Genomic DNA, 25679 nt, shown 5'->3' on the forward strand with positions numbered 1-25679 from the left:
GGAACAATATTCTTCCTGGTGGGAATTTTAGTATGAATGTTAACTACTATTCTAAGAACTCTACTACTCTGCCAGTTCCACAATGATCTGAACATACTGTGGCTCACTTTGCAAGTGGCAGCATCCTAGAATTATAGCATAATAGAATCATAGAATATCCCAAGTTAGAAGGGATCCACAAGGATCATCGAGTCCAACTCCTGGGTTCCCAAAGGACTACCCAAAAAATCAGACCATGTGTCATCTGTGCATCAGATCTAATGAACTGAAACAAGCACAAACTGAAGCACAGGAAGTTCTATCTGAATATGAAGGGGCACTTCTTTGCTGTGAAGGTGACAGAGCACTGGAACATGTTGCCCAGAGAGGCTGTAGAGTCTCCTCTGGAGACATTCAAAATATACCTGGATGTCATCCTGCACAACGTGCTCTTAGTGATCCTGCTCAGCAGGGGGGTTGGACTAGATGATCTTCAGGGGTCCCTTCCAACTTCAGCCATTCTGTGATTCTGTGATTTTAAGAATTTAAGAAGAAATCTATTTCTTAAGAATGTTATTATTTTCCACTCTTTATGCAAATGTTTCCCCATCTTTTCAAGAAAAAAAATGCTTTATCTTTAAGGTGCTGTTGTACAAGAGCAAAGAAGATGGCCTAGAGGTATTTTTTTCTTTAAGTTTATAATGTTCCTGTGGCACGTTATTAGTGAAGCCATTAGTGAAGCAGAGGTGACAGTGTCTGTGCTTCTGTGCCTACAGCTGATGTGGGAATGAAATGTTTCCATAGTTCGCAGACAGAGTGTAATCTATCCCCATAAAAGAAAGGTTTTATAACAGCCCGAGCTAAATTAGGGTTAGAAAATACAAAGATTTGTCACATTTCTTAATTTTTAATTAATTTTTCTATTACATAATAGTGCACTGTGCCAAAAATCAACTTGTTTCTCAATCTGACTGCATTATTTCTAAAGTTCCTGGTTATTCAGTCATGAACCCTTCTCCACAATTCAATATCTGGAAAAGCTGTAATGATTTCTCTGATGTATCTGGCTATAGTTTCTCATAGTTTCTCAGTACTAGGTACATTTTTCCATATATTTTTCTGAACTTATAAATGAAAAAAGAATTAAACATGACACGTATATGGTGAGATAGGAACTTGGAGATATCTGTTCTTCTACCCAAAAGACTTCAAATACTGGTTAAATGTCATTGTCCTTACTGAAGTCACATCTCAAACATCTCTAATAAAGCCTAGTGTAAACAAAAAAGATCTAACACAGCTGCACTTTACTAAATGTTACCATGGAAGTATTAGTAAACAAATAAAAAATGGAAATCTGGAATTCTGGTAGTTCATCTTTCTCAAATTTTAGATTGTTTTCCTTAGTTAAGAATAGAAGCTGACATATAATACATTTCCATTATGGAGAACTTTATTGTAGCCCACATATATTCCCCAATTACATTATGGTTTTGCTAAACGGATTACTTTAGTTCTAGTCCATGACCTAGTTTGTGTTTGATTTAGGGTGTTTTTGTTTGGTTGGTTGGTTGGTTTGGTTTGGTTTGGTTCTGGACTGGAAATGGACACATGGCTGTCTTGACTGTGAGGCAAGAATGGATTCAGGCCTCGTGTACTGCTTGCTATACATAACTGTTGTGAAGTCTCATCTCCTGTCCTGAAACAGGAACTTAGTATCCAAACTAATCTTATGAATAAAACATTACAAATCTCCTCAGTTTTGCTATTGTCTACAAGTGTAGATACTTTATGAAATCCTTTCCTTCTTCCTACTCAAACTTTTCCAGACTAGGAGCAATGTCCACATTTTTCTAAAAATTAAACTCTTACGTGATGTTCTCAAAATTGCATGCAAAGTGTATAAGGGTGACATTGAACACAGCAAGTTTTGGACAGTTTTCCAAGCATAAGTGTAGAGAAGAATCTATTGCATTCCCTAGTTTCTGTACCTCTGTGTTTATGCTATTATCAGGCATGAGGTCTTTTAATATCAAATATATATATATATTGATTAGTTACAATTTTTGCCTCAATTTTGCTGTTAAAAGGACGCAAAAACATCTTCTACTCAGAGTTTGATCATCTCTTATTTTTTCACTTTCAGAAACATTTATTGGAAAACCATCACAAGTGTAAGTGCTTGAGTTTTGAGGAGAATTCGGAGTTCCAAGTAAAATTGGAACTGAACTGAAGAATTGGAGTTCCAAATGAAACATTTGGAACAGGTTGCCCAAAGAGGTCATGTAATCTCTGTCCAGGGAGGTTTTCAAGACCTGACTGGAAGAAGTTCTTGAGAAACATGGTCAGGTCTCACAGCTAACCCTGCAGTGGATTGGAATAGAGACCTCCTGAGAACGCTCCAGCCTGAGTTATTCAATTCTGTTCCACTCTGTCTAATCATTCTATAGGCTTCTGAAACCTTCTATCACCTAAAATAAAATATAAGATAAATCCCAACTAAGACATATTTAGTTGCATCTTATTCTTAACAGCAAATGGTCTGCTGTATAGCATGTTCTTCTTACCAACTACAGAGTTTTTATAATGTCTTTTGGGGGCAGGATTCAGTTCAAGACTCTCATTTAGATATCTAGTGATGCCATATGTTTTGAAATTCTCATTATCACTAATGGAGTGAGTTACCTGATCAAGCATTATGGGAAGGGTTCATCTGCCTCTGCGTAGTCCCCTAGTGCCAGTCCAGACACACTGGGACGTGTAAGACACTTGCTGAGGGAGACAGAATCTATGGGAGATTTGCATCCTTCTGGAAAGACAACTGAACACCAGACATTAGTTGCCATGGTACTTGACAACAATGTCTAGGCAACTGAGTTTCATCATAGGTCTCTAATGAAGGCTGAGATGAACTGCTTACCCAGGGCCAATGACAACAATAAGTCTATTGACTGTAATGGGAAATGGGACACTTTATGTGCCAATAGATACCTATAAATTTATTTATCTTCATCTAAAACTGAATCCCTGCATACACAAATTCATCTCAAGCTCAATCCCACTTTTAGTATAGCTAATGAAATGTATCCTCATTTGGGATAAATATGCGTAGTGCTAATAGGCTGTTTAGTCTTTCAGAAGGCAGATAATAATAGTCGCAGAGATGTTCTGGTTTTATTTTGTAATTTCTGATCCACAGTAAATTTGTTTCCTATAATGAGTTTAGAAAGATTAAAAGGGAATTTAAAAGCTTGGGAGTTGGAGGTTTCTGAGAAAAAATATTTATTTATTTGTATGAGAAAATGTATTTACATTCATTTATGTTTTAATTCTTTTTGCTGCTATGAAAGCTTAACAGGAAATGAAAGCTTAACAGGAAATTTCTGTACACTTTCACTATGCTCTGGAGTAATACAATGAGGTTCACTCTTTCTCTACTGAGAGTTTAGGCTAGTTACAGTTGTCAAATCCCTCCCACTACATCCACTCTGCATTTAAGAAAGCTATTTTTGGGGGGTTTCTTTAGTAGAAATTAAAAATAGTGTTGAAGCACTGTGCGTTTGAATTTGACATCTTTGGTCATTTCTTTAATTTAATTAGTGCAGATTGTCAAATAATAAATGGACATGACATAGTCTTCACTTCTTTTGATAACCTTGGGGTTAGACTGGGTCAGATGCTTGGCTAGCTTTGTTCCCAGCCATACATCTAAAATCCCCAAGCCCACACCACATATTCTCCTCCTAGTAAACCTCCTGTCCAGAATAGCACTTTAAGTTTGGGCCCACTCCCTTCGAACAGGCAAGTCCAAAAACACACTGGATTTTATTACAGCACTGTAATATAGTAGAGCTCTGTTAATGCTGCTAGTGTTGTGCTGCTGAGATGCTCTGCCTTCCTCTTCTTCGTGTGCATTCAGATCTTTAAAAGGGCTGGTGCACGGACCCAAACACCAAGCTGTTATTGTGCTATTTTCCTCACCTTTATTTTCTTTGCACTGACCCTGGCAGGGCTGGGTATAATAGGACTGTCCCAGCTTAGGAGTTAGCATGTGCCATATAGAGACCACTCCCAGCATAGTTTGGATGTGCCCACCTCCTGGTTTTATGGAGAAGAGAACTGAGCTGTATGTATCAGCCATGGTGTCCGAGCTGGCCTTCGGATGATGCAATGTCAGTCAATCCATCCACGTTATTTACTATGATAGGAAAAACTGCAGCATTTGCCAAAACCCTTTCGTTAGGATCCTTAACTAACAGACTGCTAATGGTGTTAGCAATGCTCTAGCACAGCCACAGCATGCTGGGGGCTGATGGGAAGCTTAGGCCTGGACAACCAGAAAACATTTACTAGTTCAGAAGAGAGGAGAGAGGATTGGATTTGGGAGCTATATTTATTTACAACAGGTTGTTCCTTAAACTCTTGCTAATACAGTTCTTTTTAGTGTTGTCATCTGTTCTTAGCAATCACTAATGTGTTAATTCTATGATAAAATTTGCTCATTTTCACAGCCACAATAGTTGTATTTTCAGTTACCAGCCAACAGTTAGCCATTTCTAACTGCAGAAGTATTTAGTTGGTGTGGGAGAAGAGGGATTGTTTGTTTTTAACATGTAACCTGAGCAGTTATATTTTGGCCATGTACACAGTGGGACATAAATTAGAGCTGAAAGCTGAAGAGTCTTTTTGTCCAAAGACTGATGTGGATGGCAGCGACAGGATGAAATGCAAAAGAATCCTACAGTGCTCCAAAATCAAGACTGTTTAGCACAAGCTAGAATTAGCCCCCTTAGGGTTCACTAGCAGTGTGTGTAGCTCCAAGGATGGGACTTGTCTTGCTGTGGTGGCTCCAGAGAGACTGGCTGGTATTAGGCTCTTGGGCAAGATCTGGGCAGAGGACAGAGGGAGCTGGGCTTGTTCAGCCTGGAGAAGAGGAGGCTCAGGGGCGACCTTATCGCTCTCTACAGTTACCTTAAAGGAGGCTGTAAAGAGGTGGGGGTTGGTCTGTTCTCCTACGTGCCTGGTGAAAGGACGAGGGGGAACGGGCGAAAGTTGCGACAGGGGAGTTTTAGGTTGGATGTTAGGAAGTACTTCTTTACCGAAAGGGTTATTAAGCATTGGAACGGGCTGCCCAGGGAGGTGGTGGAGTCACCATCCCTGGAGGTCTTTAAAAGACGTTTAGATGTAGAGCTTAGCGATATGGTTTAGTGGAGTACTTAGTGTTAGGTCGGAGGTTGGACTCGATGATCTTGAGGTCTCTTCCAACCTAGAAATCTGTGATACTGTGATACTGTGATACTGTGACATGACAGGACACTCTGAGGACACTGACCCAGGCTAAGGTGCCCTGTCCTTGTACTGGGGAAGCTCAGCACAGATGAACTCAAGTGTTGCCATGGGATGACATGGTGTTCCACTCTGGCTCACTTTGTATGCTAGCTACAAAATTGCACCCAGGAGATGGATCAATGACTGGCTTTTAAAATGAAATTCAATATCTTTGTGAAAGCTAAACATTCCCCCATCTCCTTTGATGAACTGTTCTAATGTTTAATTTTCATCCTCAGGGAAGTGGCCTGGCTTCAACTTCTAGCAGCATGCTCTTGTCTGTTGGATTGAAAAACTTCTCTATTTTCCACACTGGGTGAGTACCTGCTACCCATGGCAAGTGACCTCCATAGTTTCTTTCTGACTAGATGGATAGAGTGTGCTTTTCAATCACCACATCACAGGTCTCTCTCTTTTTTTTTTTTTCCTGAGTCTGTCCTCTTTTAAGATTCTCCTTTGAGCTTCTTGCAAGGGTTGAAGTGTGATTGTATACTATCAGTCACTCTGTGCTGGTCAGATAATGTACTAATTCCTTGTTGCTAGCCCTGAATTAGCTATTATGTTGCTTAGAAGTGATGCTCTGATTCACCCTTTTTTACCATATCTAAATGTTAGATATGATAACTGTAATAACTATGTGAAATATGTGAGCAGCTGTCTTCTGGATTTCCTGCTATTTTCAAAGATTAATTCCTAATGTATCATTCATTGGACTTTATGATGATCCACTGAGCTCTCTGGCTACTTTCTTTAAAACCATTAGGTGTAATTTGTCTGGGTCACATGATGTCATGACCTGAAACTACTTCTCTGACAGATCTCTTTGCTATTTGTAAAACATAAATACATTTTTAAAATAAAAATAAAAACCAACATGTAAGTGTAAATTATTTTGTCTTTCTGATGTAGCTCTGGGCTACAGGCTTTTAATTTTTCCTATATTTTAAAGTTCTCTTTTGCTGTGTTGCCTGCTGGAATTTGTTTACTTTACTGGACCTTCTCAGACCCTGCATATTCTATATTAGAAAATAAAGTAGCACGGTAAAAGGAATAGGCTTGGCAACTCAACTGTCTAAACTACTTAATTGTTACAACAGTACCTGGCAGTCTTGACCAGCTAGCACTGTCCCAGGCAATTCCGGAGCACAATTCAGAATTTAGTCCAGTCCAGGGAAAGTTCCTGAAAGACAGTCGACAATGACCTTCCTCAGAGGTCTGAGAGTTTTAATAAATAATATATATAATATCATTCTTTGATGGCCTTTGAATGACAAAATTGTTCAATTTGCTAATTTAGAAGTATGTTTTGTTTTGAAAAATAAATTTGTAAATAAAAAAAAATCTTGTTTTGTAAATTGTTTGTAAATTAATTTGTAAATTAATTTGTAAATTAAATTTGATTATTCAAGTTGTGTGACATACTTAAGAAAAATCACAACTTCGAGCATGATCAGCTAATGTTCTCAAGGTGCACCAGGTGAGGTTTAGACTGGATATTAGGAAGAATTTCTTCATGGAAGAAGGTTGTCAAGCATTGGAACAGGCTGCCCAGGAAAGTGGTAAAGTTGCCGGCCCTGAAGGTATTTAAGAGACATGTGGATGTAGCACTAAGAGACATGGTTTAGTGATGGGACTCAGTAGGTCAAGTTAATGGTTGGACTTGAAGGTCTTTTCCAACTTTTAATGTTTACCTTAGCTTCATAGCTGTTGTATTTAACAGAAAGTCTGTTCTATAGAAAGTCTGTTCTTCTGGATTTAGAGGTGGGTGTTTTTTTTTGTTTGTGTGTGTGAGCAAATATCATCAGATAGACAGAGAAAATGAATTGCAAAAAGCATAATGTTCTGTTGTTAGTACCTCTGCAAATTAGTTTGGTGAAAGAAGAACAGCAAGTTCTGCACAAATTAATTTATAGTCAGTGGAAGTGGAATTGCCTTCAGTACTTCCACACAAGGCCAACATAATTTTAAGTGCTATGGCAGTCACATATCTTAATGTTGTTCGTAAAACATTACGGTTGACCATGGTACTCAACAAACCTTGAATGAAAATCACGTTTGTGTTTGCGTTTGTAGTGTGTTTCTTTTTTTTTTTTTCATTTTTCCATTCTCTGTGAATTCATCCCAATTTATAAAGAAAAAGCCTCAGTTTATAGTTACCTTCACAATGGGCTCTTTGACTCAGCACTCAATTTTATAAAAATGTTTCAAATAAGGTCATCAAAATTATTTTCATTTTTTCTTGCCAAAACAATACTTCGCTTCTTGTGAAGACCAATAAAAGCGGTCCAGCCCCTGACCCACTTTCAGTGGCCCAATCCCCTGCAGACATTTTCCAGAAAAGCAAACAAAAACCAAGTTAAATCCACAGTGACGGTGATAATATAAGCAGTCTTCCTTTGAACAGGCACCTAGTTGTTAAAGAACTAGTCCAATATGTGTAACATCTGTATTTCATTCCATTTTCACAATGAAGGTGGGCTGAACTCATATTCTGAGCTCCCAGCAGAATAATCTACCAGGATAAGTATTCAGTAGGTTATCCTCAGTCATCCCTTGTGGATACTTAGTTGTGAAAAAAAGCTTTCCAGAATGGGAAAGGGAACTCATTTACAGAACTCCACTTTTCTTATGACTATCCTAATGACAAAGTCATTTCAATATTATTTATACGTTTAAGCACAACCTGAAAATGAAAGAGTTCCAGCAATTGAATGTCAGAGCTATACATCTCAGAATCAAGCTTAAAATATAAGGACATTTTCATGGGAACTCTTTGGTAGGTTGGTTATGGTAAGCTCAAACAAGACCTATGCAGAGGTGGATAGTGAACAGAGGCCTTCTACCTCACAGAAAAGAGTTCCAAACACTTAGCTGTTGCATTAAAAAAGCCCTTGCTACCTCATCCTCTGATGATTTTTTCCATGTCTAGAAACAAAACCCACATATAGCACAATCAACAAAACTTTCCAAATGCTCTGAGAATGACAGAAACAGCCTTTTTGATGACTTACAGAATCACTGAATTACAGAATCACTGAGCTGGGAAGAGACCTCTGAAGATCATCTTGTCCAACATCCTTGCTCAAAGTAGGGTCAACTGGAGTAGGTCACCAAGAACCATATCCAGTCAAGTTTTTGGTATCTACAAGCATGGTAACTCTACATCCTCTCTGAGCAACGTGTTTCAGTGTTTCACCACAGACGGTGAAAAATTTTTCTTCTATATTTAAGTGGAATTTCCTGTTCTTCAATTTGTGTTTGTTGCTTCTTGTCCTTTCATTGAATATCACTGAGAACCAGGACACCCAGCACCTTCTCTGCAAAGGTGCTTTCCAGATGGCTGCACTGTAGATCTGGTATCTCTCCTCCTGTGACAAGTCTCTTTCCCTGGCACCTCTTTTGTATCTCCTAGCGGTCACTGCCTTTTCTTAAATGTTTTTGCAGAGGCACCATAAAATTTTCTGATTTGTTTGATTTTTGGCACACAATGGGTCTACTTTATCTGTTCTTAAGCCAACTGGAGCCAGCTGTGACTAGCACAGGACAGTCCTTGACCTCTTCCTACACAGGTCACTCCTGAAGTCCCCACACACTACCTGCCAGTTATGCTCAATACACTCCCCAAGGACAGGACTCTGCCTTTAGTCATGTTGAATTTCATAAGCTTCTTGTCAGCCTATTTCTCCAGCCTGACCAGGTCCCTCTGAATGGCAGCACTACTCTCCAATGTATCAGCTGTTTCTCCCAGTTTTGTAACATCTGCAGACTTGCTGAGGGCACATTCTGTCTCATCATACAGATCCTTAATGACAGCATCGAACAATATTGGTAGCCTGGGGGATTCCACTAGTGACTGGACAGAGTGTTGCTGGATCACAGCCCTCTGAGCCCAGCAGTTCACCTCACTTATGTAGTCCAAACTGCATCAGTTTGTCAGGAAGAATAGCATGGGAGGCAGCATCAAGAATCTTCTTAAAATCAAGATAAATAACATCCATTGCTCTTCCCTCATATTCTGAGCTAGCTATTTCATTGAAAGGTACCACATTTGTCAGGCATGATCTGCCCTTTGTAAATCCATGCTGACTAGATTCAATCAGCTTCTTGTCCTTCATATGTTTGAAAACACTTGCTCCAATAACCTTCCCACAGAGTCAAGATGGGGCAGACCATTGTGACTGTAGTTTCCCAGGTCCTCTTTCTTGTCCTTCTTGAAGATAGGAGTGATATTTGCTTTCTTCCAGGTTTCAGAATATTCTCCTGATGGCCGTGACCTTTCAAAGATAGTCAAGAGTGGTCTTGCAGTGACATTAGCCAGCTTCCAAGCACTCATGCCTGCACCACATCAGGTCCTGTAGACTTGCGTATGATTTGTTTGTTTAAATATTCGCTGACATGGTCTTTCTCTTCCAAGGGTAAGTCTTCTCCAGATTTCGAAACTGGTCTTAGGGGCTTGGAATTCTTGATGGCCAGTCTCACCAATAGAGACAGACACATTCACTAGCCCCATTTAGATTCAGCAAGCCGGTTTCATAAGCTTCCAGCTTGATTTTCTGGAGTGCTAAGATCTGGCAGCTTCACAAGTTTTAAACTAAACTTTAAATACTTATCTGTTCCCTAATTCTGCAGGTAGGCAGCCAGCATTCAATAATCCTTCCTGAAAGTTTTGATATTCCTGCTTATCATTCTCAATTAAAAAATATCTCAAATGCTTCCAGTATTCTGGTGCTTTGCAACCCATCCTGAAGTGCTAAAGAACTCTTCTGACAAAACACCAGCCATCAGAGAACATCTTTACATGCACACGTATACACATCCTCTCTTTACTTTGCATGGAACAGCCCTTGCTTATCAAAAAGGTGTATTCTGTACACCTGTACATCTATAATTAATGAGACATTATTGAATTTCATAAAAAATAAAAAAAATAAAAAAAGTAATGAAAGACAGACAGGATTAATATATTTATTCCAAGATAAGTCTTAAAGGCCTTTTTCAAGACAGTAGGCTGAATGCAGTCTGGAGGTACTTGCCATATTCTGTACATCTCCTGTCATGTGGGTTGTATTTGAGGATTAGATATCTATAGAGAAAATCTAGAATGTGTTTATAAATACTGTGCTCAGTGTTTGGTAGTATGATCTTGGGACTTCCTGCTTTTTTTTGTTGGTTTTTTTTTTTTTTGTTTGTTTGTTTGTTTTTTTGTTTTTTTTTTTTTAAACACAGTAACATTAGGTATCCTAGGACACTAAGAATGGTAACCATCCCAACATCTGGATGATTTTTTTTCCCTTTTCTCTTGTGCTGATCTGGAGAACTGGAAACTAGTTCTCTTAAAGCAAATTAGAACCACACAATGAAGAGAATAAAGTCTGTGTCCATATAATCAAATATTTTATGTAATAACTTATTGCAGCAAAATATTAATAAAACCGGAAACAATAGTGAATGAATCTTATAAAATATAGAATCTTTCCTTTTCCTAGTCTGTTTAGCTGGTAACTTGTTACTATAATTCCCCAGTATACACTGAATTGAAGGAATATTTACTTTTTATTAAACAGGCATTTTTTAATTTTAGTCCAGCATGATCTTAATTAAAGGTTGACATTTCCATTTTCTATAAAACCTTTTTTTTTGAATTAGATCTATTGTAGAAATAATTACTTTTTCCTTTTTACTTACATATATGATACTGTATAATTATTTCTAAAAATAAAAGCTATGTAGACTAATGTTTCTTGGAAAGGTTAAGGACTTTATTCCACAAGTAATTTTGAAAACACATCATTTATAGAGTACCTTAATACTCATTTCTCAAACAACTTCCAAAAGGAAGGGCAATTATTTCTCATACATTCACGGAATATTTAATGATCAAAAATTTGTCTTACGAAATTGACTGTGGTTACAGTGAAGGGATGTTAGGCTTCCTCCAGCAGCCCCAGCCCAGGCCTCCTCCTGCTCAGCTACAAGAGCAGCTGCAGCTTCCCTTTTTGCAGGTTCGTCCATTAGTGAAGCTGAACAGCTACCAAAGACATCCAGGACACCCACAGGACATGGACACAGCTGGTCACACAGACAGGGCACTGGCATCAACAGCACTTACATATAGGATTCACAGAAGTCATAAGCCCTTCTCCTCTAGGGCTGGCAGAAGCAAAATGTCACTGGTGCAGGGGTACACTCAATACTTTCTAGGTTCACAAACACACACGCACCTTCATGGATCCCTTGAGTACTGGCATGGCCCCTCTGTCTGTCCAATATCCCCAATCAGACCCCAGACCCTCTTACTCACCCCACGGGTCTCCTACTTGCCAGATGGTCCAGTCTAATGCTCACTGCAGACACACAAACACACACTCCTCTCACAGGCACCCCATGTCCACAGGTCTCCCAGATACCAGTGTGGACACTCCTCCCACCTGGCACCTCTGACCAAATGCAGACCCAAACACACAAGATAGAGAGTGAAATAGTTAAGGAAAGGTTTAATAAAAAAAACAGACTGTGATGATCAGAGGTGGGGCTCAGTCAGACAAGTGTACTGATCAGCTCCATTTTACACATAACTGCCCCTTTTTATACCCCTTTCTCTCTGTTCCCTCCTCCCTGCTCCCCTTTCCCCTTCATATTCCCTCATCAGCTTGCATATTCCTACCAACCTCCTCCATCACCCTCAACCCTCAGGTTTGCAAAGCCCAGGTTTGCTTGCAGCTTCTTGATAGCCTGCCAATTACTGTGTCTGATTAGGTTTGTTTCTTATCTGTGTCTCTATGTTTGTCTGTCAGATTTGTGCCTCTGTTCTTGTTTACAGCTTCCCTCTTCTCTTATTATCCACTTTTTGCACTAAAAAGGTCCTTGACCATACACTCTTAGAGGAGCAGATGCTCTCTCCTTCCACACAGATGGAAAGTTATTGCAATGGGTTGGCTGGACAACATCTCTATTCCTTGTAAACTTCAAAGGGAAAGAGTCCAGAACAGTGAGATGGAGTTTAACTCTACCACAAGGAATGATATTAATTATTAAAGCTAAGTATGTATTTAATTTAATAGTGCCAAGTATTTTAGGTGATTACATACATGAAAGGAAGTCCCTGGCTTGAAGATCTTACTATATTTAAATAAAAAGCAATTAGAAGAAAGGCTTACTTCACAGAAGTGGGGTTAATCTTTCTAGGGATGTTCTTTCCTCTGTGAATAAAGTACTGCCAGGAGGCTGTACAGATTTACTCTTAACTCCCCTAGAGCAATGTCTCCCTCTTGCTGGAGAAAGAATCTTGTAAAATTAATCCCATCAGGCTACTACCCAATACCAGATCACTGTCAGTCAACTTTGGTAAAAAGAATGCCCTTTTTCTTTTTCTCCATGCTCTCCATTTGTATGTCATCCCACATTTGCCAGTGCAGAGGTCTTTGAGTCTGGATATGAAGGAGCAAACTAAGCACCACAAAGCAGTTGAGAAAGATGAAAATTGTGGGAAGAGAGAAAAGGGAAGTGAGAAAGACTATGTGAAGTGTAAGAAGTATACCTTTCTCTCTTTTTTCTTAGAGGGTTTTTCCATTCTCTCTTACCAAAAGACAAAACTAAACAGTACCAGCGACCTAATCTCGGTGCTGGAAGTGCCTGTGTACACTGATCTTTGTGCGTGTATCGTCACTTAGTTCTAGGTAGAGCCTTAGAACAAAGTTTGAGCTTCTATTTGGCAGGATATTGGAAGGATTTTCCACTCCCCAGGTAAACCTGGGCCAATGAAGCAAAATAACTTGTACTGGAGTGTATCAGAGAGCAGATGAGCAGATGGGCAGTTAAAATGAGCAGAGGAGAATGATGATGTTGCCTACTGCTTCAGATCATCTAAGAAATGAAAACTGTGCCCTCTAATCTGATAGCAGGCACAATCACCACCACTTGTACTTTTAAGAATGCTTGTTAGAATTTTCTTTTTAAGAATTATTATAGACTTCTCATCTGAAAAGAAGAGTTTGGAAAGTGGGAAACTACATTGGTGCTTTAGCTCGTATTGAGGACATATTTTACAAAATGACCCGTGAACCTTCCTCAATGACTATGTTTTGATTCACATCAGGCATACACAGACTCGATTCATTTTGTGTGGAATTGAACTGGAAGGTCTGCTTCTGATACAATTCAGGCACTAGTGAGCATTCAGCCACAGGGACCAAGCTGGCCTCTTGGCTAGAAAAGCCCTCTGAAACATATAGTGTGGATGTCCGATCCTGAGCATTGTTTTGCTTGATGCATTTGCTCTTACTGGACTGCCCTACTTGCTAACAGATCCACAGTAATTTCTGGCTTAGTTGTCAAAATTCCAGAAGGTACAGATTTTAAGACCATTTCACTGTGATGCTTTCCTTCTCAGGTAGCTTTAAGCATCTTCTCAATTTTAATGCAGTTTTTGATTAGCTCTTCTGAGGCATCTGTATTGGGGTAGAGAAGAAATGTTGAATTTCAGAAATTATGTGGTGGGCTTAACTTGTACAGGCTTAAGTTGGCAGTTTTGTCTCGGCCAAATAATAGGCTCAAGACCTCAGTTCGTAACTCCTTAGAATGTATTTCTCCATTTGCTAAACAGCTAAGGATTTTTTGCTTTTTTTTATTATTATTTTCCCTTGGTTGAACTCAGTAGCACTGAAGGACTCACTTAAATGCTATTCTAAATAAATTCTGAATACAATGTCTGTGTACAAAAACTTCTATATATCTTAACCTGTGAGTAAATATGTGAATAGATAAGAAATCCATTGACCAGAAATGTTAACAACCCCACATAAAATGCAACCTACTAATTTTATTTGTTTGCCTGCCTTTTTGTTTTAATTACCTTATTTTGAAGAAAGGTTCATACAAACAACAAAAGATTGATGTTTTAACTAAATGTCAGAGTGAGGTCAGTGTATTTTTGTCAGAGCCTCTGCAATGATTCATCCAACTGCTGGCTTGTTATATTTTTGTCCATCATATGCTACCAGATGTGTTGTTTCTCCCTTGTATTTATTTTGCTATCAAACCAAATGTAGTGATAAAAATGCCCGTTTGATTTCTTTTCCTAAGCACATTTTGTGAATGCAGGATGATTTCAGTAAGTCTAATTCCTAAATATTTTAAATTTGACATAGATTTCTATTTATATTGTTTACAGGAAAAAAAATAAAAGGAAAAAGAAAAAAAAAACTATGTCAATTTACATTCCTTAGTAATGGACCTGTTTTGACTCAAAATTTAGATGTTACTTTTTAAACAAGGGGATTGTATTCTTTTCTAATCGCATATAAAAGTTCTATAAAACTCACACAAACAAAATGACTGCTTTCCTCTCCTGTCTGCTAGTTCATTGGATTAATGAACCCTAAGAAAATAGGAATTGTGCCCTAAGAAACGCTCTTTCAATGAAGTAAATTCTTTCAATATTTGTTATGTGTTCCTTCTGTATTTTAATTATAAATTTATATCCAGGAAATCTCCTCCTGGCTGTATGTATGTGTGTGTATGTGTGTGTATAAATATGTATAAAATAAATCTGTTTGTGCTGTCATCTGCACATGCTGTACAAGCACATATTCAATCTCCAAGCAACTGGGCTTTAAAGCTATTTTACCACTTCAGACACAAGGTCCAATCTCATGAAGACTGTAACTTTCTTAACATATGTAGATCTTTAGAATTATGCTGGATTTTTTGTAAAAACAATATCTAAAAAGACAGATTTAACCAACAGTTTACAAGGTTTGATAGCCATAATGGAATACATTTCTCCTGTTCAAGTTATTGAAAAAAAAGGAGCCAGACACGGGCTGGAAGTAAACTTGCAAAATGTAGAAGTGGATGTTTCTGAGTACTCTACTACATCCTCCCTTAAGCCACTAATACTAACATTCTTGCTGATGTTGCAAACTCTACCTGCAAGTAGTAGGTGTATCTTCAGCCCTTAGAAACTTTGACATGTTTTCTTTAGCTAAAAATACCTGAAGACTCTATTAACCATTTTTTCTGACTTCTTATTTAAAATTTAAAAAATATAAACACATTTTTACATTCTCAAGAGATTTGTCATTTGTGATATTGATTTTTTTCCTTTTTCATTATATTTATTGTGAGAGTACATCTTCTTCTTCTTCTTCTTCTTCTTCTTCTTCTTCTTCTTCTTCTTCTTCTTCTTCTTCTTTCTTCTTCTTCTTTCTTCTTCTTCTTCTTCTTCTTCTTCTTCTTCTTCTTCTTCTTCTTCTTCTTCTTCTTCTTCTTCTTCTTCTTCTTCTTCTTCTTCTTCTTCTTCTTCTTCTTTCTTCTTCTTCTTCTTCTTCTTCTTCTTCTTCTTCTTCTTCTTCTTTTCTCTTTATATTAGGTACTGTTTGTTAACATGTAAGGATGTAGTGGTTGTTTTCCACCATGCAAAATTTTGATGTTACTTGTATTTATGCAACTCCACATGCATTAAACTGAGGTCTGAGTTTTAGTCTCTGAATTAATTAATCTACCTAGTAATTTGAACAATCTGAATAATAAAATATTTTAAATGGAAAATCTGTTCTTTGATTTCTTAGTAATAAAGTATGAGCTGACAGTTCTCTAATTTAGATTAAAAATTTGAAAAAAAAAAACAAAAACTAGATATGTTGCTGATGGAATTTCTACATATTAATGCAATCCTCCTTCAACATGTACATAAGCAACAATTATTTTATTTTATTTTTTTTTAGGGAAAAAATGTGGATAACTGATTTATATGTAACAGCTACTCTCTAAATTATTAGCCCATAAGGGTAACAGTTAAAAATAGCTCCATGATGAAAGCAAAAGACCCAGAGTATCAGCCCACAGCAACGGATGAAAAGATTACTGTTCAAACACCATAATTATAGATGTTACTTAGAACATAAATTTCAAAAACATCATACCATTAAGCTATTTGAAGTGATGTATGAAAAGGTACAATTATTAAAGGAAAGAAAACAAATATCGTGCAGTTAAAATAAATTTTGAGATCAGGCTCATTTTAAAGCTCTGATAGATAATACTGGTTGAAAGAAGCAAAGTCTAAACCACAAAATACTGTTTATTAACTTTTACAAGTAAATATCATTTTCAGGTCTTCCTAGAAACTCCTTCTGATTTTACTAAAACAGGAATCATCCTGGATTCCTCAAAAAATCCCTCCAGTTGGCTCAGTTTTACCTTAAGTCTCCTAAGAAAATGAAACAAACTCTCTCTCTGTGGGATTTAGAACAAGTATCACCAATAATAGTGCCTCCTGTGATTTCCTTTTGGCAAAGACAGACTGCAGAAGTGTTTCCACTGGCACAGATCTAAATTTCAGCTCCACTACTTCTTTATTTTATCTCTTGTTCAAGGATATGAGCTGAAATAAATGAAAATACTGCACAAAGGAAAATATGAGGGAATACATTCCCCTGTTTTAATAGCAGTCCTTAGACTAAACACTTACAATGTCAAAATGTCTTGGAATTCACTTGTGAATATAGGGCAAGAAGATCAGCCACTGATGCCTTGTAGTCATAAGGACTGAAGTAGATCTTTCACAGATTTTAAGCTCATCTGAAAACTACTCTCAATTCTGTGGTTTTTCACTGAAGAATTATCACGTTTTAAGAGTGCAACCAAAGAGAAGAAAATCATAGCGGCGGCCTGACATACTGATATAACTACAAGTTCCAGTCTGGACGATGAAGACATAAGATGTAACTGTTAGTCTGGGGGCAGAGAGTGGAATTCACAGAATCACAGAATCCCACTATTGCTGAGGTTGAAAGGGATGTCTGGAGATCATCTAGTCCCACCCTCAGCTCAAAGCAGGGTCAGCTAGGTCAGGATATGTGCCTCAGGGATCTGCACATGCAAAAATTCATTCTACATCATCAGCATCAAACAAATAAATAAATAAATCCGCTTTATGTCACAGTCTTTCAAATAAAAAGTAGTTTAAAAATATTTAAATTGATGAAGAGGTTCAGCAGAAATAAAACAGTATTAACCACTGAGATATCTGAATTATAACAAGTTTACATCATCTCAAAAGCCAGACTCAGTCACAGAATTTAAATTAGTTCTCAAAACCTGAATATTCAGCCTTAGTCTTGCTTCATTATATTCTGCACCATTGTTATTGCATTTTATCTAATCAAAGATAGATCAAAACAAATGGAGTAAAGGAAGCCCAAATACTAACCTGCTGGAAACTTCTTTTGTTCTTTGCAACCTATCATAGGGAAATGGGGAAGGGACTACAAAGATACCAATGACTTTAAGTACATGTTAAGATTTCTCTGATACTATTCAACACTACAACAATTAAGGCTGGAGTCACACTGTGCAACATTGATGAAATGTATTCTGAAGTACCATTTGGGAAAAATGGAAATAAAAACAAAGACAGTGTAAACATTAGTAATGTGATAAGCTTTAAAGGAATAAAAATATTAAAATGCAAAATGTAGAATCTGTTTGGATCCAAATCAATCTGGAGAAGAAAAGCACAGTTTACAGAGAAATGTTTGGAGTCCATTATACGATCGGTTTCAAGTGAAAAAAAAAGTCAACTTTTTTTTTTTTTTTTTGTAGACAAAGTTCCTGTAGTATTTGTATTCTTCATGGGATTTTCTAATCTGGACAATATGGAGAACATCAGTTCTTCATGATAAGATGAGGTACTCAAGAGAAAAAGTCCTCTTTCATACTTTGTTCTAGAAAGCAGTGAGAACTTCATTGACGAATTGATAGACACTAAGAAATTGAATAATCACAAGTTGGTTCAACTGAATGGAAAAACAGTAAGCTAAATCTAAAGTGTTTTTGTTGTTTTGTTTTTTTCTGTTTGTTTTGGTTTGATTTTTTTGTTTGTTTGTTTTTATAAGCAGGAAACTGTAGCTAAGTGTTTGTGTTCATGTTATAAACCTTTAAAAATTGAAGATTTACTTTAAGATCAGTCCTTCCTTTGTCTACTAGCAATCACAGATTCCTATCCCTTCTCTCTTCACCTCTTCATAGAAGTTGGACACACCATTCCTTGTGCCTCATAAGCTGGTAATTTACTTTTTTCTAAATTTGGTCTGTAAAATGACATGATTAGAAAAAAAGTCAGTTAGTTGTTGTTAGAAGACTCACTGAAGTCAGCTGGGGTCAAGTTCGTCAGAAACTTAGCCATAACATACAGAATTTCTTTCAAGTTGAATATAAAACATCATGATTCTTGTAGCTCACATGAAAAAGAAAAGACATTGAGGTTCTACTTCTCCATAAAAAAGGCACTTCATGCACAATATTAGAAATAAAAAAGACCCTGAAAGTATTAAGGAGAAAATACAGGTTAATGAAGAAAGCTGAGTAGTATCTCACAAACTGCAAAGAATCACAAAATGGAAATTCAAAAACCACCAAACAAACAAACAAACGAAAATTGGAAAGAAGTAGAATCAGTGCTGCAATGAGGAGGAAAATTATCTAGGCATGATGCCCAAAGAATTTTTTGACAAACCAAGACAATATTTTGTCTTGATTTTCAGTGAAACTTGTTTTGTAACTATTACAATAGTAATTCCTGTTACAAGGAATAAGGTTACTGAAATAGAAATATTGAACTTAAGGAACAAACACAGGTAAGAGTCACCCTGTGCAACGTTGGTGAAATGTGTTCTGAAGTACCATTTGGGAAAAATGGAAATAAAAGCAAAAAAGATAACGTAAAACATTAGTAATGTGATAAACTCTAAAGGAATACAAATGATAAAATGTAAAAAGCAGAATCTATTTGGATTCAAATCTATATGTAATCTCTTTAATCCCTGAACCCCGAAAGAAGTAGCAAGTAAAGTTTGTAGTCCAATAGTTATGATTTTCATAAATCTGCCAGTTTTGGATCTATGCTCCATAAGGCAGAAAAACGCCCATCAGTCTAATGTCAAATCTTTACAACAAGTTATAAAGGAAAGACAGGCTTCAGTGGATTTGGTTAGAGATAAGCATGTGTTTGAACCAGAAACCTGAGCACAGACTGCCCAAGACTGACCTAATCAAAAGCCTAATCAGAATTGTATGACACAACCCAACTTTAATTGAAATTGACCTCAACAATGATTTCAGAAGGAAGGGGACAACTAGGACTAGGGTGTCTAATCAAGAAACATGAATAAGATCAATAAGATTAAATGCTCTCTTACTAAAAACTGCTAAGTAGAGAAAGAAGACAGTGTGACCACAATGAAGATAGAAATAATATTAGGAATAGTTAGAGAAGGAAAGAAGAATATTTTAAAGGGACACTAAAAATATTTCAAAACTTATAAAAATGCATTGACTATGATTAGTGTCCTCTAGGACAATGGTTTAGAGCCCATTACATTGTTTTCATTAGAAATTAAAAGAACAGCTTCTTAAAACATTCTGAGATGCATTTTTTTCCTGCCTATTGGTTATTTTTTTTAGTGTTTTATCATATGTGAGAGGTTTCTGTATCTACTAAGGTCCTTTTGTTAACTCTCTTCCACTACATCACAGAATTATGCTAGGTTAAAGATGGAGTTAATAGCTAGCTCTCCACACTTCTGAGCATGCACAGTGCCTGATTTAATCCTGTAGGAAAATCTCTGACTGACCAGGAATATGCCTAGTGTCCTTGAGCTAGGCAGTTCTGGAGTGCAAGATTTCTAGATTGGTTTTCTGGATATAAATTTCTACTTTCTGCATTTAAGTTACCCAGCAAGGATACAAAATGTCATCCAAGGATGTCAAATGTCATTAGTAGTGTTATATGTAGAGTCTGTTTTTAAAATAGCAGGCATCAAATGCTCACCGTGAGCTCGTCAGGATTTGTAGCAAATCTTACAACTAACAAAAATATTGAAATATGTAAAATAATGAGTAATATCAATGTCTTCAGAGGTTGCATACATTTCTGTCTCTTTGTTAAAAATTTAAATTTATCAGAAACTCCTATAATCTCTCAGATTATTCATTTCAGACTAGTTTGTCAGCCCTTAGGTATCTGAAAGGGGTTTTGAAGCAGTTGCTATATCAATTTATTTTTATCTAATGATAGCTGACCCATTATATGTTTCCCAGCATAATTCAAAGCAGGTCCATAGCAATAATGATAGTTTAAGGATGTACTAAAAAGTAATGATTCCTGTCTTCTGTTGTGTCACCATGAATAGTCAAAGTTCAATGAACCGCTAACTGTTCTTTCTCCCTAGCTATGATCTCATGTTCATGTAGAGGAAAAAAAAAAAAAAAAAAAAAAAAAAAAAACTTCTCCAAAGTAGTCTAGTTTAAACAAAGTTAGCAGTTTTTCTTTGAAACCATCTGCTAGCCAAATTTCCATTTTTATCTCCTGCATATGCCAGATATGCTGAGCTTCCATTCCCTTGTTTTGTAAAATAGACAGTATTTTTAAAAGTAACGGCTTGTATACTCAATACTAAGAAGCTTTTACACTTCCTCAGCAAAAAGCATCCTATTATCATATAGCACAGATTGCTGTTGAATGTATACACTATTTATTTCCTAAATTTCTCATTCCTGTTTATACACTACAAACTCCTTAATTTATTCCTTTAAGGAGATACAAGACAAGTATTACAGAAAGTAGTTGAAAGTATCCATATATTCTCAAGGTTTCTCCAGCCTCCATAAGGCACTAGAAAGTAACTCATCCTTTATTTATTAAAGGATGCAAATGTATGTATATATATATGTGTGTATATATATGTATAGTTGATGTTGCTTTCATTCATTTATTTATTTTTAAAATAATTCAGTACCAGCTACCTCTCAGTGTCATCTTTAACTCACTGTGTTAATGACACACTTTTGGGAAGCACACTCAGAAACAAACACTGCAGTTGGCACAGAGTGGATTATTTGTCCACCTGTACTTCGTCTGAACAGCAGCTCTTTCTTGATATGAAAATGTGTATGGCTAAGCACAGAGAATTACCTCTAACGATAAGCCAAGAAAGAATCCTGCTATGCTAATGAATAAAAATAATCAAAGGTATGCAGGCATATTAGAAGTATTTCTAATATTTTCCCCACTGTTTATTTTGCTACTATTTTATTTTTAATTCCTTGCCCTTCGTTTTTATTAAGAGAGTTTTTCATTGTAGTAGTGTTTTGACTTCAGGGAACTAGCAGATGATAGGTTCTTTCAAATGCATTATCAGTCATGGATATGCTTAAATTTATGCAAAACATCCAAATTACTGAATATTTTCTCTACCTGTTTATGACTGAGATGATCCCATAATTCAAGAGTAGAACAAATTGAGTGCAGCAGTCAAAAACAATAATGGAAACCTCCCGCACATGAGAGCGGTTCTGTTCTTCTGTTCTTGTTCTGGGTGTGTCTGCACTTATTTCCCTCAGCTGTCATATTTTTTCCTAAGAAATTAATTCATTGTCAAGAATATTTCCTAAATAAAACCAAGGGCAAATATTGAGAAAAGGAGATTGCTAATCATTTCATGATATTAGAAATAACAGTAAAACAACCAATAAGTAAGAAAATACATCTATCTGTCTATCAAAACAGCTTTTAGCATCCTTAGTTGAGGAATAAATCACCAGGTAGGAATATGCTGTATGGATTATTTTACATTCTAAAGGATTAATATATTTTAAATAATCATGGTATTTTGAATCAGTTTATTAGTAATAAGCCATACATTTATCATGATAGCAATTTGTCTTATATGCCAACTAAAATTGTCTGAAGTAGTAGACTTCACCCATTTCTAAAAAGCAGAATATGCTTACAATGAACAAGTATGCCTAATGTCACATTGTCAACTGCAACTGGCCAATTTCAAAATGTAATTAGTAAAAATTAATATATTTTTTTAATAATTAGTAAAAATTACATTTTTTTTTCTTCCTAAAAAAGTTAGGAGGGAAAGACATGTACCAGAAGTACTTTATAATCTTAGTTTAAAATACAGAAAAATATATAATATCAAAGATGTAATTTGTGTTCAATTGCATATGAAGTGCAGCTTGTAGCTCTGACTTAAAGGTTTATATTTTACAAGATGCAAAAATAGAGGTATATAAATAGTAAATATTTTAAACATAAGTGTAAAGAATTAACAAAAGAAAAAAAAATTCTCACATTGCTATCTCTGCATTAACCTGAAAAGAATACAGCTTTCATGCATACAATGGAAAGCAGAAATTTCTAAACTGGATTCTGAGGTCCATTCTCTTCTCTGCTGTAGTCAGAAAATTGATATCCGAACAAAATTTCCTAAACAAAGAACTTGCTTGGTGACAGTAATAAGTTCTACCCTTATTTTTGAGAAGGATCTGAGTTACATGTGTCCAATCCAGGTTGGGATCTAGTGATTACAGTTCACAAAGTTAAATATATCTGGAACTTAATAAACCTTTGTATTTATCAGCCACCCATTCATGCCTCATGTTAGGGTAAAACCTTTTCTCCATATATCTTAAAGCAATAAATAAATACACTTAAGTTCAAAGCACAGGTCCTTTAAGTTAATTCAGTGGTAAGGAAAGGCTTCCAGGCAAGCCTGTCTAAGTTTTTGGTTATCTGGAAACTTTTCTGATGTGTTCTCTCTCTCTTCTGTTCCTAGGAAGATGATCGTCCTGTCTTGGATGTCTCAGCTCAGCATCTAAGTTATTGTGGATAAAAGTGACCATTATGCCATAGATAATAAAACATATGCTAAAAGGGGGCCATCTACTAAATATGATCTAGCATCACTATTCTATCTTTAGAGGTACATAGGATAAACAATTCTGCTACACATCCAAAGCAGGTATCCTGCACTCAGTGTGGAGCTGAAGGACTTGCTGACTCACTTGTCCAAAGGTCTTTTACTAGTCCTTACAAAGCTGGTACCACCTAAGCAATGAGACAGGGTTTGTGTTGCATTAAATTCTTTATTACTGGGGATGTTAGTATTATTAACTTTTGAGACAGACACAAATCAGGAGAGTGTTATGACAGTAAGGTCTTACTAGACACCTAGCATGCTCCACAGATCATTCTTATTCTTATTATCCCACTGGCAGGTGCCTAAGTGGCCTTCAAGGACAAAGAGGTTTACTGTGGTTTGTGTGCTGACACCTTGTGAAGCTGTTTTGTAGCTAGTGTGGCTACCATGTGAATGGTACAGTTAGGTATATTCCTCCTGGCTTAGGCTCTGATACAGAAGTGCAATTTAGCACATGATTTTTCAGTTGATATCACTTGTAGGTTCAACGCTTATCAAGTTACTGAGGATGCAATCCAAGCTGTCAAGAGTTTGATCACCATCAGGTCCTTTAAAAGTGTTAATTGGCTGATCCACCAGGAAAACAGCTCTCTACAGAAGAATTTCTAATGGTCAGACAGTGGAAATTTGATTGAATTTAGCTAGCATCAAACTTGCAACAGCTTTCTTGCATCACAGCTAAGCATAGAAAATAATGAGAGGCACATGGATATTTCATGTTCTGGAAGGTATTAGTCATTCCTGTGAAAGGGTCTTTGATCAAGCAACAAGCCCAGTTTAAACAGAACAATGTCTAGTTCAGCCTTCTTCTATCTTAAACAGAGGCAACAACTAAAACTCTTTCATATAATGACATCAAGCTATAAAAATTAAGATGCCAACTCCTAGAGAACGTAGCCAAATATCAGAGCCAGGGTGGAGATGAGCTGTACAGTGTGCGAGGTCTCCCTTTGACTGGTTGTGAATGAGGACACTGTCTGAAAAGAGTGTATATATACAAGGAGAAAAAGACAGGATGAAAAGCAGTCATGCACCTGGTTCCAAGAAGGGAGCTCTGTGGCTAAAAATAAATGACTGAGAAGATGACTGAAGGAAACTAAAAACAAAGTCCTGTTCCTCCTCTGCTCAGGGAAAACAGATTTTGTGTGTAGGATGAAAAAGAATCTCATTTTTATAATTCATTCCTTCTCAAAATGGAGACAGCTATGGGAGTTCCCATCTATGGACTAACAGCTCAAAAGAGACTGAATAATGGAAGACACAGAACTCTCACTAGCTTGTCTAGGAAATCGGTTCTGTAAAAATGTTATTGTCAGTTGGTGGATAAAGGAAATGATTTAGCAGACATTAGCACGCATGCTACTGCTTGATTCTTCTTTCTGAAATATAATTCTGCTGCAGGTGGGAGAATTACAAGGGTTGTTTTTTTATCAAACTTAAATGACATTAGTTTAATGATGCAGTTAGATCCCCTGAGATCAGGCATTTTTCCTCCAGCACTAACATCTTAGCTATCAACTATCTTGGCTATTATTCTCAGATCGTGCTTGCATATTCAAAGGGAATCAGAAAGCTAATTTTTCTCTATGCCACTACAAATGGAAGATAAGGCTGTTTTTAGACAGGATACTTAAAAATAAATCTACATTCATAACATGTTCTAAATGTTGTCAGGTTACATCTATGTTAGTAAAGTAACGATGTCCAGGTTCATTTTCCAGTCCTAAACTGTCTCCAAGACAGGAGGATTCGTTATTCTCTTACTCTATTGGGAATATTCCTTTGTCTGTGCTACCATCTGAATTATTCCCAGGAACTGTTTGGCAGAGGAATTATTTAGTATGGTTGAAAACCAGGTCAAGAATAATTTTATCAACTTTGTATTGTGGACATGCAAGTTCCAGTGCCTGGACCAAGAAGGCAAACTGGGAGAGCAGGAAACTGAGATGGCTGAGCAAGGACCTGCTGGTCAAATTGAGGCACAAGAGGGAAATGCAGAGGCAGTAGAAGCAGGGACATGTGGCCTGGGAATAGTACAGGGATGCTGTCCAGATGTACAGGGAAATGAGCTTGGCAAGGGATGCAAAAATAGCAAGGGAGTGGCCAATTTTCTGGCCACATTGGCCAGAAAAGAAAGGTCAAGGAGAGTATACTCCCTCTGATAAATAAGAAGGGAGAACTGGTAACAACAGACATGGAGAAGGCTGAGGTACTCAGTAACTTACCATGTCTCTTGTTTCCCTGAACCTGTAGATGAGGGCTGGGGCAGCAAAGACCCTCCTACTGTAAGCGAAGAGCAAGTTCAACACCACCTGATGAAACTGAATAAGTACAAATCTATGGAACCTGATGACATGCATCCCGGGGTCCTGAAGGAACTGGCTGATGGAGTTGCCAAGCCTCTCTACATCATATTTGAAATGTCCTGGCAGTCATGTGAAGTTCCTGGTGACAGGAAAAAGGGAAACATCACTCTCATTTTTAGAAAGGGTAGAAAGGAGGACCCAGGGAACTACTGAGCAGTGAGCTTCACCTCTGTGACTGGGAAGATCATGGAACAGATCCCCCTGGAAGCAATGTCAAGTCTCATTCAAGACAAGG

At 37.0% G+C, this 25679-nt stretch overlaps 1 long non-coding RNA gene across 1 annotated transcript in view; it reads left to right on the plus strand.

Moving 5' to 3' along the window:
* Positions 1-23651, plus strand: part of LOC310898046 — a 38100-nt gene extending 14449 nt beyond the window's left edge. Inside the window, exons 2-4 of the long non-coding RNA XR_014582915.1 lie at positions 5547-5623; positions 18295-18372; positions 22935-23651. This is a non-coding gene — a long non-coding RNA (uncharacterized lncRNA). The remainder of the gene's footprint in view (positions 1-5546; positions 5624-18294; positions 18373-22934) is intronic.
* The last annotated feature ends 2028 nt before the right edge of the window (positions 23652-25679 follow it).

Source organism: Anser anser, assembly GCF_964211835.1.
Source record: "Anser anser genome assembly, chromosome: 3".
In the NCBI taxonomy this organism is placed as follows: domain Eukaryota; kingdom Metazoa; phylum Chordata; class Aves; order Anseriformes; family Anatidae; genus Anser; species Anser anser.